Consider the following 14,792-nt stretch of genomic DNA (forward strand, 5'->3'; position numbering starts at 1 on the left):
GGTGTCTAATTCATAGGGAGACATGGCACTTTGCAACAAACCTATCTCTCCATGTACGCAGTGGGTGTCTAATTCATAGGGAGACAGGGCACTTTATAACAAACCTATCTCTCCATGTACGCAGTGGGTGTCTAATTCATAAGGACACAGGGCACTTTGCAACAAACCTATCTCTCCATGTACACAGTGGGTGTCTAATTCATAGGGAGACAGGGCACTTAATAATAAACCTATCTCTCCATGTACACAGTGGGTGTCTAATTCATAGGGAGACAGGGCACTTTATAACAAACCTATCTCTCTATGTACGCAGTGGGTGTCTAATTCATAGGGAGACAGGGCACTTTGTAACAAACCTATCTCTCCATGTACGCAGTGGGTGTCTAATTCATAGGGAGACAGGGCACTTTGTAACAAACCTATCTCTCCATGTACGCAGTGGGTGTCTAATTCATAGGGAGACAGGGCACTTTATAACAAACCTATCTCTCCATGTACACAGTGGGTGTCTAATTCATAGGGAGACAGGGCACTTTATAACAAACCTATCTCTCCATGTATGCAGTGGGTGTCTAATTCATAGGGAGACTGGGCACTTTGTAACAAACCTATCTCTCCATGTACGCAGTGGGTGTCTAATTCATAGGGAGACAAGGCACTTTGTAACAAACCTATCTCTCCATGTACGCAGTGGGTGTCTAATTCATAGGGAGACAGGGCACTTTGTAACAAACCTATCTCTCCATGTACGCAGTGGGTGTCTAATACATAGGGAGACAGGGCAATTTGTAACAAACCTATCTCTCCATGTACGCAGTGGGTGTCTAATTCATAGGGAGACAGGGCACTTTATAACAAACCTATCTCTCCATGTACGCAGTGGGTGTCTAATTCATAGGGAGACAGGGCACTTTATAACAAACCTATCTCTCCATGTACGCAGTGGGTGTCTAATTCATAGGGAGACATGGCACTTTATAACAAACCAATCTCTCCACGTACACAGTGGGTGTCTAATTCATAGGGAGACAGGGCACTTTATAACAAACCTATCTCTCCATGTATGCAGTGGGTGTCTAATTCATAGGGAGACAGGGCACTTTATAACAAACCTATCTCTCCATGTACGCAGTGGGTGTCTAATTCATAGGAGACAGGGCACTTTATAACAAACCTATCTCTCCATGTACGCAGTGGGTGTCTAATTCATAGGGAGACAGGGCACTTTATAACAAACCTATCTCTCCATGTATGCAGTGGGTATCTAATTCATAGGGAGACAGGGCACTTTATAACAAACCTATCTCTCCATGTACGCAGTGGGTGTCTAATTCATAGGGAGACAGGGCACTTTATAACAAACCTATCTCTCAATGTACGCGCTGGGTGTCTAATTCATAGGGAGACAGGGCACTTTATAACAAACCTATCTCTCCATGTATGCAGTGGGTGTCTAATTCATAGGGAGACAGGGCACTTTATAACAAACCTATCTCTCCATGTATGCAGTGGGTGTCTAATTCATAGGGAGACAGGGCACTTTATAACAAACCTATCTCTCCATGTACGCAGTGGGTGTCTAATTCATAGGGAGACAGGGCACTTTATAACAAACCTATCTCTCCATGTACACAGTGGGTGTCTAATTCATAGGGAGACAGGGCACTTTGTAACAAACCTATTTCTCCATGTACGCAGTGGGTGTCTAATTCATAGGGAGACAGGGCACTTTATAACAAAGCTATCTCTCCATGTACGCAGTGGGTGTCTAATTCATAGGGAGACAGGGCACTTTGTAACAAACCTATCTCTCCATGTACGCAGTGGGTGTCTAATTCATAGGGAGACAGGGCACTTTGCAACAAACCTATCTCTCCATGTACGCAGTGGGTGTCTAATTCATAGGGAGACAGGGCACTTTATAACAAACTTATCTCTCCATGTACGCAGTGGGTGTCTAATTCATAGGGAGACAGGGCACTTTGTAACAAACCTATCTCTCCATGTGCGCAATGGGTGTCTAATTCATAGGGAGACAGGGCACTTTCTAACAAACCTATCTCTCCATGTACGCAGTGGGTGTCTAATTCATAGGGAGACAGGGCACTTTATAACAAACCTATCTCTCCATGTACGCAGTGGGTGTCTAATTCATAGGGAGACAGGGCACTTTGCAACAAACCTATCTCTCCATGTACGCAGTGGGTGTCTAATTCATAGGGAGACAGGGCACTTTATAACAAACTTATCTCTCCATGTACGCAGTGGGTGTCTAATTCATAGGGAGACAGGGCACTTTGTAACAAACCTATCTCTCCATGTGCGCAATGGGTGTCTAATTCATAGGGAGACAGGGCACTTTATAACAAACCTATCTCTCCATGTACGCAGTGGGTGTCTAATTCATAGGGAGACAGGGCACTTTATAACAAACCTATCTCTCCATGTACGCAGTGGGTGTCTAATTCATAGGGAGACAGGGCACTTTGTAACAAACCTATCTCTCCATGTACGCAGTGGGTGTCTAATTCATAGAGAGACAGGGCACTTTATAACAAACCTATCTCTCCATGTATGCAGTGGGTGTCTAATTCATAGGGAGACAGGGCACTTTGAAACAAACCTATCTCTCCATGTACACAGTGGGTGTCTAATTCATAGGGAGACAGGGCACTTTATAACAAACCTATCTCTCTATGTACGCAGTGGGTGTCTAATTCATAGGGAGACAGGGCACTTTGTAACAAACCTATCTCTCCATGTACGCAGTGGGTGTCTAATTCATAGGGAGACATGGCACTTTTCAACAAACCTATCTCTCCATGTACGCAGTGGGTGTCTAATTCATAGGGAGACAGGGCACTTTATAACAAACCTATCTCTCCATGTACGCAGTGGGTGTCTAATTCATAGGGAGACTGGGCACTTTGTAACAAACCTATCTCTCCATGTACGCAGTGGGTGTCTAATTCATAGAGAGACAGGGCACTTTGTAACAAACCTATCTCTCCATGTACGCAGTGGGTGTCTAATTCATAGGGAGACAGGGCACTTTGTAACAAACCTATCTCTCCATGTATGCAGTGGGTGTCTAATTCATAGGGAGACAGGGCACTTTGTAACAAACCTATCTCTCCATGTACGCAGTGGGTGTCTAATTCATAGGGAGACAGGGCACTTTATAACAAACCTATCTCTCCATGTATGCAGTGGGTGTTTAATTCATAGGGAGACAGGGCACTTTATAACAAACCTATCTCTCCATGTACGCAGTGGGTGTCTAATTCATAGGGAGACAGGGCACTTTATAACAAACCTATCTCTCCATGTACGCAGTGGGTGTCTAATTCATAGGGAGACTGGGCACTTTGTAACAAACCTATCTCTCCATGTACGCAGTGGGTGTCTAATTCATAGGGAGACAGGGCACTTTGTAACAAACCTATCTCACCATGTACGCAGTGGGTGTCTAATACATAGGGAGACAGGGCACTTTGTAACAAACCTATCTCTCCATGTACGCAGTGGGTGTCTAATTCATAGGGAGACAGGGCACTTTGTAACAAACCTATCTCTCCATGTACGCAGTGGGTGTCTAATTCATAGGGAGACAGGGCACTTTGTAACAAACCTATCTCTCCATGTACGCAGTGGGTGTCGAATTCATAGGGAGACAGGGCACTTTGTAACAAACCTATCTCTCCATGTACGCAGTGGGTGTCTAATTCATAGGGAGACAGGGCACTTTGTAACAAACCTATCTCTCCAAATGGGTGTCTAATTCATAGGAGACAGGGCACTTTATAACAAACCTATCTCTCCATGTACGCAGTGGGTGTCTAATTCATAGGGAGACAGGGCACTTTATAACAAACCTATCTCTCCATGTACGCAGTGGGTGTCTAATTCATAGGGAGACAGGGCACTTTGTAACAAACCTATCTCTCCATGTACGCAGTGGGTGTCTAATTCATAGAGAGACAGGGCACTTTATAACAAACCTATCTCTCCATGTATGCAGTGGGTGTCTAATTCATAGGGAGACAGGGCACTTTGAAACAAACCTATCTCCATGTACACAGTGGGTGTCTAATTCATAGGGAGACAGGGCACTTTATAACAAACCTATCTCTATGTACGCAGTGGGTGTCTAATTCATAGGAGACAGGGCACTTTGTAACAAACCTATCTCTCCATGGGTGTCTAATTCATAGGGAGACATGGCACTTTTCAACAAACCTATCTCTCCATGTACGCAGTGGGTGTCTAATTCATAGGGAGACAGGGCACTTTATAACAAACCTATCTCTCCAGGTGTCTAATTCATAGGGAGACTGGGCACTTTGTAACAAACCTATCTCTCCATGGTGGGTGTCTAATTCATAGAGAGACAGGGCACTTTGTAACAAACCTATCTCTCCATGTACGCAGTGGGTGTCTAATTCATAGGAGACAGGGCACTTTGTAACAAACCTATCTCTCCATGTATGCAGTGGGTGTCTAATTCATAGGGAGACAGGGCACTTTGTAACAAACCTATCTCTCCATGTACGCAGTGGGTGTCTAATTCATAGGGAGACAGGGCACTTTATAACAAACCTATCTCTCCATGTATGCAGTGGGTGTTTAATTCATAGGGAGACAGGGCACTTTATAACAAACCTATCTCTCCATGTACGCAGTGGGTGTCTAATTCATAGGGAGACAGGGCACTTTATAACAAACCTATCTCTCCATGTACGCAGTGGGTGTCTAATTCATAGGGAGACTGGGCACTTTGTAACAAACCTATCTCCATGTACGCAGTGGGTGTCTAATTCATAGGGAGACAGGGCACTTTGTAACAAACCTATCTCACCATGTACGCAGTGGGTGTCTAATACATAGGGAGACAGGGCACTTTGTAACAAACCTATCTCTCCATGTACGCAGTGGGTGTCTAATTCATAGGGAGACAGGGCACTTTGTAACAAACCTATCTCTCCATGTACGCAGTGGGTGTCTAATTCATAGGGAGACAGGGCACTTTGTAACAAACCTATCTCTCCATGTACGCAGTGGGTGTCGAATTCATAGGGAGACAGGGCACTTTGTAACAAACCTATCTCTCCATGTACGCAGTGGGTGTCTAATTCATAGGGAGACAGGGCACTTTGTAACAAACCTATCTCTCCATGTACTCAGTGGGTGTCTAATTCATAGGGAGACAGGGCACTTTGTAACAAACCTATCTCTCCATGTACGCAGTGGGTGTCTAATTCATAGGGAGACATGGCACTTTGCAACAAACCTATCTCTCCATGTATGCAGTGGGTGTCTAATTCATAGGGAGACAGGGCACTTTGTAACAAATTTATCTCTCCATGTATGCAGTGGGTGTCTAATTCATAGGGAGACAGGGCACTTTATAACAAACCTATCTCTCCATGTACGCAGTGGGTGTCTAATTCATAGGGAGTCAGGGCACTTTGTAACAAACCTATCTCTCCATGTACGCAGTGGGTGTCTAATCCATAGGGAGACATGGCACTTTGTAACAAACCTATCTCTCCATGTACGCAGTGGGTGTCTAATTCATAGGGAGACAGGGCACTTTGTAACAAACCTATCTCTCCATGTATGCAGTGGGTGTCTAATTCATAGGGAGACAGGGCACTTTATAACAAACCTATCTCTCCATGTATGCAGTGGGTGTCTAATTCATAGGGAGACAGGGCATTTTATAACAAACCTATCTCTCCATGTACGCAGTGGGTGTCTAATTCATAGGGAGACAGGGCACTTTGTAACAAACCTATCTCTCCATGTATGCAGTGGGTGTCTAATTCATAGGGAGACAGGGCGCTTTGTAACAAACCTATCTCTCCATGCAGTTTTGCTTGACTGCTGGTGACGATTTAGATCCCCAATTCTGTTGTTTGTGGGATTATTTCTATTATGGAAATACAAGAGGTCCATGACTGTTGGGTCTCTAATGGCTCTGAAGGCAAGGCAGAAGAAACAGTGTTTGATGCCTTTCCTGATAAGTTCATGTTTTTAAGCCAGTGATTTTCTTAGTTAGGAACTTCTGTGAGCTTTTCAATTGTTTGATATATCTAGTGAGGTACATCCTAAAGGGGGGATAGTCTTCAGTGATTGGCCTTATTAATGCTGAGTATAAGAGAACAATGACCGCTTTAGATCTAAATGATATTCCCCAGGCAATTAGTAATATCAAGTAGAAAGACTTCCTGACCATTGTCATTGCATGGTCATCAAAAGATAGGGAATTGTCAACCCACATTCCAAAGTATCTAACAACATGTTCATTTTGAAGGCGCTATTTCCTATGTTGTATGTTGTGAGTAGGGGTGGTCCACCAAATGTGACAATGTTAAAATTTTTAGTGAAAACAGTCACCATGTAACGCCAGGAGTTTAATTAGCTTTTAAAGCTCACTATAAACTGTAAAACATGTATATAAAATATATAAAAATATACATAAAACTTCATTCATTAGTTTGATTTAAAACTTTTTAAACACATTGTTACAATACTAATAAGAAAATATCAATTTTGGTAAACATATTCACAGGTTGATAGAATAAATTTCCATGCCTATGGGTTAAGTCATTTATGTTTTCTTTTATCAACCTGTAATATGTTTACCAAGAAAATTCGATATTTTCTTATTAGTATTGTAACCCAATGTGTTTTTAAAAAGTTTTTAAATCAAACTAATGAATGAAGTTTTATGTATATTTTTATATATTTTTATATACATGTTTTAATTTTAGTTTATAGTGAGCGCTTTAAAAGCTAATTAAACTCCTGACCAATTGTAAGCTTTGGAGGGCTATTTAAACATAAATTCAGTTGTGCTGTTTATAAAGTCTGAAGAAGCCGAAAGGTGAAAGCGCTTACTGTCTGTTGTTATTTCTACAATAAAAGAGTGTACCAGTTGAGCTGAATAGCGTATGGACTCCTTACTACGATTTTTTACAACTTTTCTACAATTGACAATTTAATTCTCGTTTGGGACTATTGTGTATTCTCCTTGAGTTTTGAGCTGTGTGGACTACGTTCTCGTGGCTATAGGTAACAGCGTTACATGGTGACTGTTTTCATTTTTTATTATATTTCAACGCTGTTTCCGAGCTCCGTTGGCGTGCTGTGCGCTGTGTTGTTATTTTCGTTTGGCTAAAATTTTTAGTATTTATTATTTGCACACCAGGAATGTACAAGGGTAAGTTCCTGCTGATGGGCTTGCGTGCCTGAGGGTGACTTGACAATGACTCCCAGTTTACAGTCATCTGCAGACTTGGAAAACCAGAGGTTTTGGTTCATGGGTTGGAGGTAAGAAAAGTAAATACTGAACAAAAGGGGGTCCTAGCACTGAGCCTTGTTGGACACCACTGATGACTCACTGACAATGTTCATGCTACCTCCACCATGTATGTTGTGTTCTTTAGCCAATTTGCTTTTCATCTTGCCACATAGAGATCTATATGTAAGGCATTTAGCTTCTTAATGATTTAAGCATTAGAATAGTGTCAAATACTTCGGCCAGGTCGAGGTATACCATGTGAACAGCATGGTGCTGTCTACAGCTTCTGTTACTCTGTCAAAGAAGTTGACCAGATTCATTAAACAGCATCTATTCTTTATAAACAGCATCTTTTCTTTACAAAGCCAAACTGCTGTAGGTTTAGTCTGATTGTAGTTTTAATGTCACAGTTTATCAGGTCAGTTGTAATATGTTCCATGACTTTGCAAATATGACTTGTTAGGCTGATGGGCTTATAGTTACTGGGGACAGTAGTGGAGCCACATCACCACTGCTATGCATCAAACTTCAGGACCAATGCCAGTGGATAAACTTAAATAGTTTAAAGAGAGGATCTGCCAGGGCCTGTTTAGTTCTGTTTATTAAACAGACAGATATATTATCAGGTCCCATGAATGAGGTATTTTTAGACTTAGAGAGTACCTTTAGTACCCGTTCTTTAGTGGTGATGGGGAGGGTCAATAGGCATCAGGGACTGATGTGTTATGTATACTTATTTCCATGCTGATTTCAACAATTGGCCACATTTCTGGTGTCATTCTAAGGGGATTCAGTATCTGTCTGTCTGGGATGACATGATTGACAGACATTGATGCTTTGCCAGAGATGGCCTGCATCTGTCACCCCTGGGCATCCAGATACTGGCCAAGGCTCTTGCCACCCCTATAGTGCCTTTTTTAGGTAGTGTTCCAAAAACCAAATTGCCACCTTAACAGCTACAAACAAATGCAATCTGAGGGTCATGCTGCTCAATGCTAGAAGCCTAAATCTCAAAATTCACTCACTCAAAGCACTCCTTAAATGGAGAATATCGACATTTGTGCTGTAACAGAGACCAAGGCAGCAGAAAGCCGCCCTACACTACCAGGCTATAACTCATTCCACACCTTTCGGCCTCAGAACTTGGACAGAAGCTCCAAAGGCAGTGGTGTTTCCATATTCATAAAGGATGCGCACACCTCCAGACTGGTAGTCCAACATAACGCATCAGAGATACTTCAGGTGCAGCTAACATTGGGTAAGACAGTGATTCAGGTCGTAGCCTGCTATAGGTCCCCAACCATGTCCCAAGACTCATACTCCATGTTCCTAAGCACCCAGGAGAATATTAGGGTCCAACCTAACACTCTTATACTAGGCGACTTCAACTATCCCTCTATTAACTAGGAAAACTACTCATGTACCCATACACTTGCCCAACATTTCCTGGTGTTCATTAATTCCAATGTCCTGGACCAGCTCGTTCTTACCCCCACTAGAGGTAGCAACATCCTTGACCTGGTCATTACAAACATGGGCAACCATTGCTCTACACCAATAGTCAGCTCCTCCCTGGTTAGATATGACCACAAACTAATCACCTTGGAAATCCACATCCCTCCCACCCCCCGCAAAGGTAACCACCATGAAAACTTCTCCAAAGCTAATTTTGGGCTCCTAAAAACAGAGGTGGCTAACTTCCATGCAAATGGAGAATAGTTGCATGACCGCCGAATCATACACCAATGCACTGTACGAACACGTACACAAATGCATAACTCTCACCATACCTGACAGAACCAAGACACTCTCCTCCAAAAAAGGAAGCCAATCTGTTGGTCCCCTGCCATAAACAAACTTTACAACAGAAGGAGGAAACTGATGCGGAATAAGGTGAAGTCTCAAGACTGGCAAAACTCCCTTATCAACCTCAACAAAAAGTTGAGATCCCTCATCAAATCCTCTAAAGCTAGCTATGAAAACAGAATTGCAGTAGATAGTAAAGACAACCACAAGGCCTTCTGTAAAGAATCTCCACAGCAATACCTAGATTTGCTCTGAGCTACTGCACAATGGTACTTCCTATTCCGAGCCAACAGATATTGTCAATATACTGGCCGACAGATTCAGTGCCAACTTTACCCCCCCAAAGGATCAATCACAATACCAGTAGATTGCCAGGCACCCAGTATTATTGCTGCACAGGTTAAAACTGCACTGTCCAAGGCCAAGAATACAGCTTCTATGGGACCTGACAATATCCCTGGCTGTGTTCTACATGAACTTCAGAGTGAACTGGCACCTCACCTGTGTGCCCTGTTCAATCACAGCCTCACCTCAGGCTTTGTCCCTACTGAATGGTGCACTGCTACAGTCATCTCTCTCCACAAAGGAGGAGTGACTACAGACCCTGGGAACTATTGCCCCATTAGCCTGATGAGTCTGATATGCAAAGCTATGGAACGCATCATCATGGACCTAATAAACAAGGATATAGGAAATCTCCAAACTCTGGATCCCACACAGTTTGGTTTTGTGAAGGGTAGATCATGCTTGCTCAACCTGGTTGACTTCTTTGAGTCAGTCACCAGAGCTGTGGATGAAGGCAAGGTGGTTCATAGAGCCTACCTTGATCTGGCCAAGGCCTTTGATACCATTCCTCCTCCGGAATCATAGAAAAACTCACTAAGCTAGGCATCAAACCCTATATCATCAGGTGGGTTGTAAACTGGCTCACAGATAGAACCCACAGTGTGAAAGTAGCTTACTCCAAGTCAGACTGCCGACTAGTCACGAGTGAAGTCCCACAGGGTTCAGTCCTGGGTCCTCTACTGTTTGGTATCTACTTCTCTGAAGTCCAGGCCAACACGAAGGAACTCTGGCTGACAAAGTTCACAGACGATTGCAAGTTGGGAGCAATTATTAACTCCCCAAATGATGTTGACATCCTACAGAATGGCCTTTCTGAAACCAATGACTGGTGTCAGAACCATGGCCTTAAGCTCAATACCAAAAAATGTATCGTCACCCCCTTTGGGAAAAACCCGGTTCCAATGAATTACCACATTGATGGTAGTCCACTGAATACAGAAGGGATTTTAAGAGATCTGGAAACACAGGTTGACAGCAACCTCTCTTTTGATACCCACATTGTCACTGTGGTCAGAAATTCCTTCTATGTGGCACATCTCATTACTAAGGGCTTTGCATCCAGGAAGAAAGAGGTCATTGTCTCCCTCTACTCTTCCCTCATTAGACCAATCATCGAGTACAATGCCCCATTTGGTATGTACCTCACTAGACACTTGCAACAATTGGAGAGGCTGCAAAAGTACCTCACAAAGAGGATCCTAGGCCTTAAATACTTGTTCTATATGGACAGACTAAAAAAACTCCAACTATTGTCTGTCTCATATTGCCTACTTAGAAGCGATCTCTGCTTGACTTACAAAGCCATGTTTGACCCAGCTCTGTTAGAAATGCTACATCTAAAGAAATCCCAATCCCTCAGCACTACACGCTCCAGAGACTTAAAACCTCATTACCACAATCAACAGAATGCACTGGAGGGACAGTTTCATAACCTAGAGATGCCCATACTATGGAATAAACTTCCCACACATGTCAAGCAGAGCACCTCGCTGACCCTCTTCAAGAGAAATCTTGATACGTGGATGGGAAATAGAAAATTCACCCCAGGGATAACTCCAGTGACTCTATTTGACAGAGGCACCGGGAACTAAGGTCATGTGGCGCGATGCCAGGGTAATCCTATGGGCTAGGCTTGTAAGGGCTTCAGGGCCATTAGCCTAGTACACACGTATGAATCTATGAACCACAGTGAAATTTTCACTGAATTTTTTTGCTAGTATGTTTGCAGTGTGTACTGGGTACGAGTAAGTAGAACCATTTTGGCTAAGTTCGGAATAATGTTGGATTTTGTTTCTAACTTGAGTTCAGTCTACTCAGCAGTGAGGCATTTCCCCGCTGTACATTTTGTTGGGAACACATGGCAGAAGTCAAGGTCAGAGGCAGAGACATATGGACACACCAATTACCAAAACATTTTTATTTGAAGAGTGATATGGTATGGTTGCTTTGGTGTGACTAGCATCTTTTTTTAAACACCCTTATTAAATTACCACTTAAAGACAAATGCAAACAAACATACATTAACAGAAAAGAAAACAAACCATTTTAATATTTTTCCATTTAAATACAATAAACATCATATATTTTTTTTCTTTGATACTATCATCAGTTCAGCATTACAAAAAATTCTGAATTCCTGCCTTCCCCTTATACTCACTCCTCCTTTTGAACATTATTATGCATGCAATGTTCCTACAATTTCCATTTATTTCTATGTAATTTGCTCCTTCCCTTTTCTAAAAATGCCTTTTCCAGCTCCTTTATCTCTATTATAATATTATAATATTCAATACTGCAAATACAATTGGTGTAGACTTTGATTTCCATTTTGTAGTAATGGCAGCAAACAGAATTAAACTACTAAGGCCTTACTGTGTTTAGACAATTCAGATCCTGTATATCCCGGCTCAACAAAAGTGTAATTATCATCTAGATGACTTTTGTTTTAAGTGTGTAAGAGGGTGGAATAGTGATAGAGTTATGCTGAGATTTAGTCTTTGTGGATCTATGGCTTTGGCAATGATTTGTTTTACAGTCCCAACATAAACAATTTTAGGCTGTGTTGGTGCGGATCATTGCGGGAGTGTGTGATGTTTTTTGTCCTTGTTTTTTGTGAGAGCAAGGCCTCCATGATAGTTAAATACTTGCGTTTGTCACACACAGAATGTGTTGTACTAAGTAAGATTTCAATGTTCATCATTCCCACTGCTGCAATAGTCTTTAGGCTATATGGGCTGTGTCTTGCCCAAGACACAAAAGCCAGCCAGCCAGCTTCCAAAAACTCTGGCTACCTTCCACATGTCCATTCTGACTGCTGATTGTTCAGCCCTGAGGAGAGAAAATCAGCAGAATGAAAAATCTTCAGTATTTTCTTGCCACCTTGTGTAGAAGCAGCTCAGAAGCTTCACAAGAGCAGTAGCCAGCAGTTCACTTTTGTTTTTTCTGGTGGATGCATCTTCTTTTGGGAACCCTTCTACAGAGAAAAATGAATTATTTATATATATATATATATATATATATATATATATATATATATATATATATGTGTGTGTGTGTGTGTGTGTGTGTGTGTGTGTGTGTGTGTTACTTTTATTTTATTTTAGGAGTTCTGACCCTTTAAGAAACCCTACATGTTTTTAATATTGGAAATTTCTTATAAGGGACCTTTATTATTAGATTTGGTTAATTTGGGGGCTTATATTGTTATGAAATGTACTGCTTATGTAAACTTGTTTTGTGTTTAAACAGAAGTTTTGTGTGGGGAAGTATTTGTCTTTTGACAGACTTGTAGTGAAGTAGTAGTTGTGTTCACCCTGTGACAACTTACTTGCCATTATTTTCTTTCTGGTTTATTTTATTCTGAAAGGGTTTGTGACAAGAATTTTGTGTGCTGCTTATACATATCAGTAGTTTCAAAACATTTGATGTGTGAAAGTGTAAGTTTTCTTTCTGTGCAAACTATTTGACAATGTGCCGTCAGACCGACTTTTACCAGTGTTTCTGATTGCATTCAAAGCATGCTTCTCAGTCATGACATGGGTACTTACCCCAGTCCTGCTAGCCCAATTTCTGTTGTTCCTAGAAAAAAAAATACTTACCAGAGAATGCATACTGACTCTACAGGCCCAGTATTCACTTACTTGGTGGTGGGTGACTCAGTAGTTTACCATCATTCATTCTACCGATCACTCACTAACCTCTCTCACTTCCTTTAGTGTAGTCCTTTCAGTTACCATAAACTGGGGGGCAGTTACATCTTCCTAAGTTGTTCCAGGGTCCAAGCAGGGCATGAGAAAACCATCTTTACTGGGGCCCAAGCCATCTTTACTGGGCTACAGAGACATAACATGGGATGCTGCTGGATGTGTATGGGGGAAGAAATCTCTTGATGGTGCAAACATTCCTTCACAAAGTTGGTCAATACCTGCAGAGAAAAAAACAGAAAGTTAAATATTGTCCTTGCAACCTCCTTTGGAGGAATTTTCCTTTTTCCAGGTTATTGCCAGGATGAATGAGGTGTCTTAATTTGAACAAATGGATGTTCCCCTTGAACGGAGGAGATATTAGGTTAGGTATTTGAAAGTGTTTTTAAAGAGGAATGTTTGTAATGTATTTGGTTTGGTCTGAAGAAGCAAGCTTTGTACTCGTGAAAGTGCTCACCTTGTATTAATCATTGTTCTATCTACCCTGGCCATGTGCTGGATAGCTTACTGTTTATTAATGTTTATTGTTGGTACAATATTTAAAAAGTGTTCCTATTTTTGGGTCTTTGCCCCCCCCCATTATTTATGGCTTTGTCCAGATTTCTTGCTCTAAGAGGTTGAGAGGTATGTCTGTCATTCATGGTCAAAGTTGCTTCAGGGTTTACTTTAAATCTGGCTGTCAGTCTCCCAGTGTTGTATACTGACACACAGAACCAGTAAGAAATGCTTCTACATACTCTGGTGTGCATAGGTAGCTTAGTTGCTATGCTGACAAAATTTCTTATCTTGGGACTAAGAAAGTACAACCTATGTCAAGAATATTTCCATAGAGTTGTCCCAGGCTATTACCTTTTATTTTACCTACCATGGTAAACCAGTTCCAGAAAGTGTCAATGTACAGTCTTCTTTGATTTCATATCAGAAAGGAGTGGATCCTAGAACCGTTCTATAGGCAGGTGCATGGTCCTCTGTGTTGGACTTGTATTGAAATATCAAAAAATATAAATATCAGTATGACTTTTCCCTAGTCTAATTATTTAAAACATTACAGCTGACAAAATGGATTTCTGTATTACAAACCAGAAATCTAGATAAGCTATATAGTGCTGCTTTTGTTCTGAAACAAAGCAATGTTGAGTGAAGCAGTTGTAAAAATAAATAATATGTCTCTGTATTTTGGCCTTGGTCTGTTTTCTGATACGGGTTTGCCTGTGTAACTATGCAAACTAAGTCATGAGAAAATACAGAGTATGTGACAATATGCTGACCAACAGTCTCTGAATAATAATTGCATATTTCTACTACCAATCAAGGTTGTGAATTATGATTGGAAAGAATATTCTAGAACCTGTCCATTCTTTGTTTCATTTAGAAAAAAAGTCTGTAATTTTGTTGTGTTAGAGTTGTCTAAGCTTGTAAAGTACAGTTGTGTACACTTACCATAAATGAAGATGTTCAAGTGTATTCACTGTTGTAGTCATCACATTTGGATTATCTGCTTGCAGAAGCCCTCAGTCAGCCTGATTAACAAAGTCTTGGGTCCTGCGTCGGTTGCTGTCTCTTCTTCCGAGACGTCAGGTAATCAGGGGTATAAAACATGCAGCCGATGCCATTACATCAGTTTTTCTTGC

Source organism: Protopterus annectens, chromosome 13.part0 (genome assembly GCF_019279795.1).
Source record: "Protopterus annectens isolate FY-2018-M chromosome 13.part0, PAN1.0, whole genome shotgun sequence".
Classification (NCBI taxonomy): Eukaryota; Metazoa; Chordata; order Ceratodontiformes; family Protopteridae; genus Protopterus; species Protopterus annectens.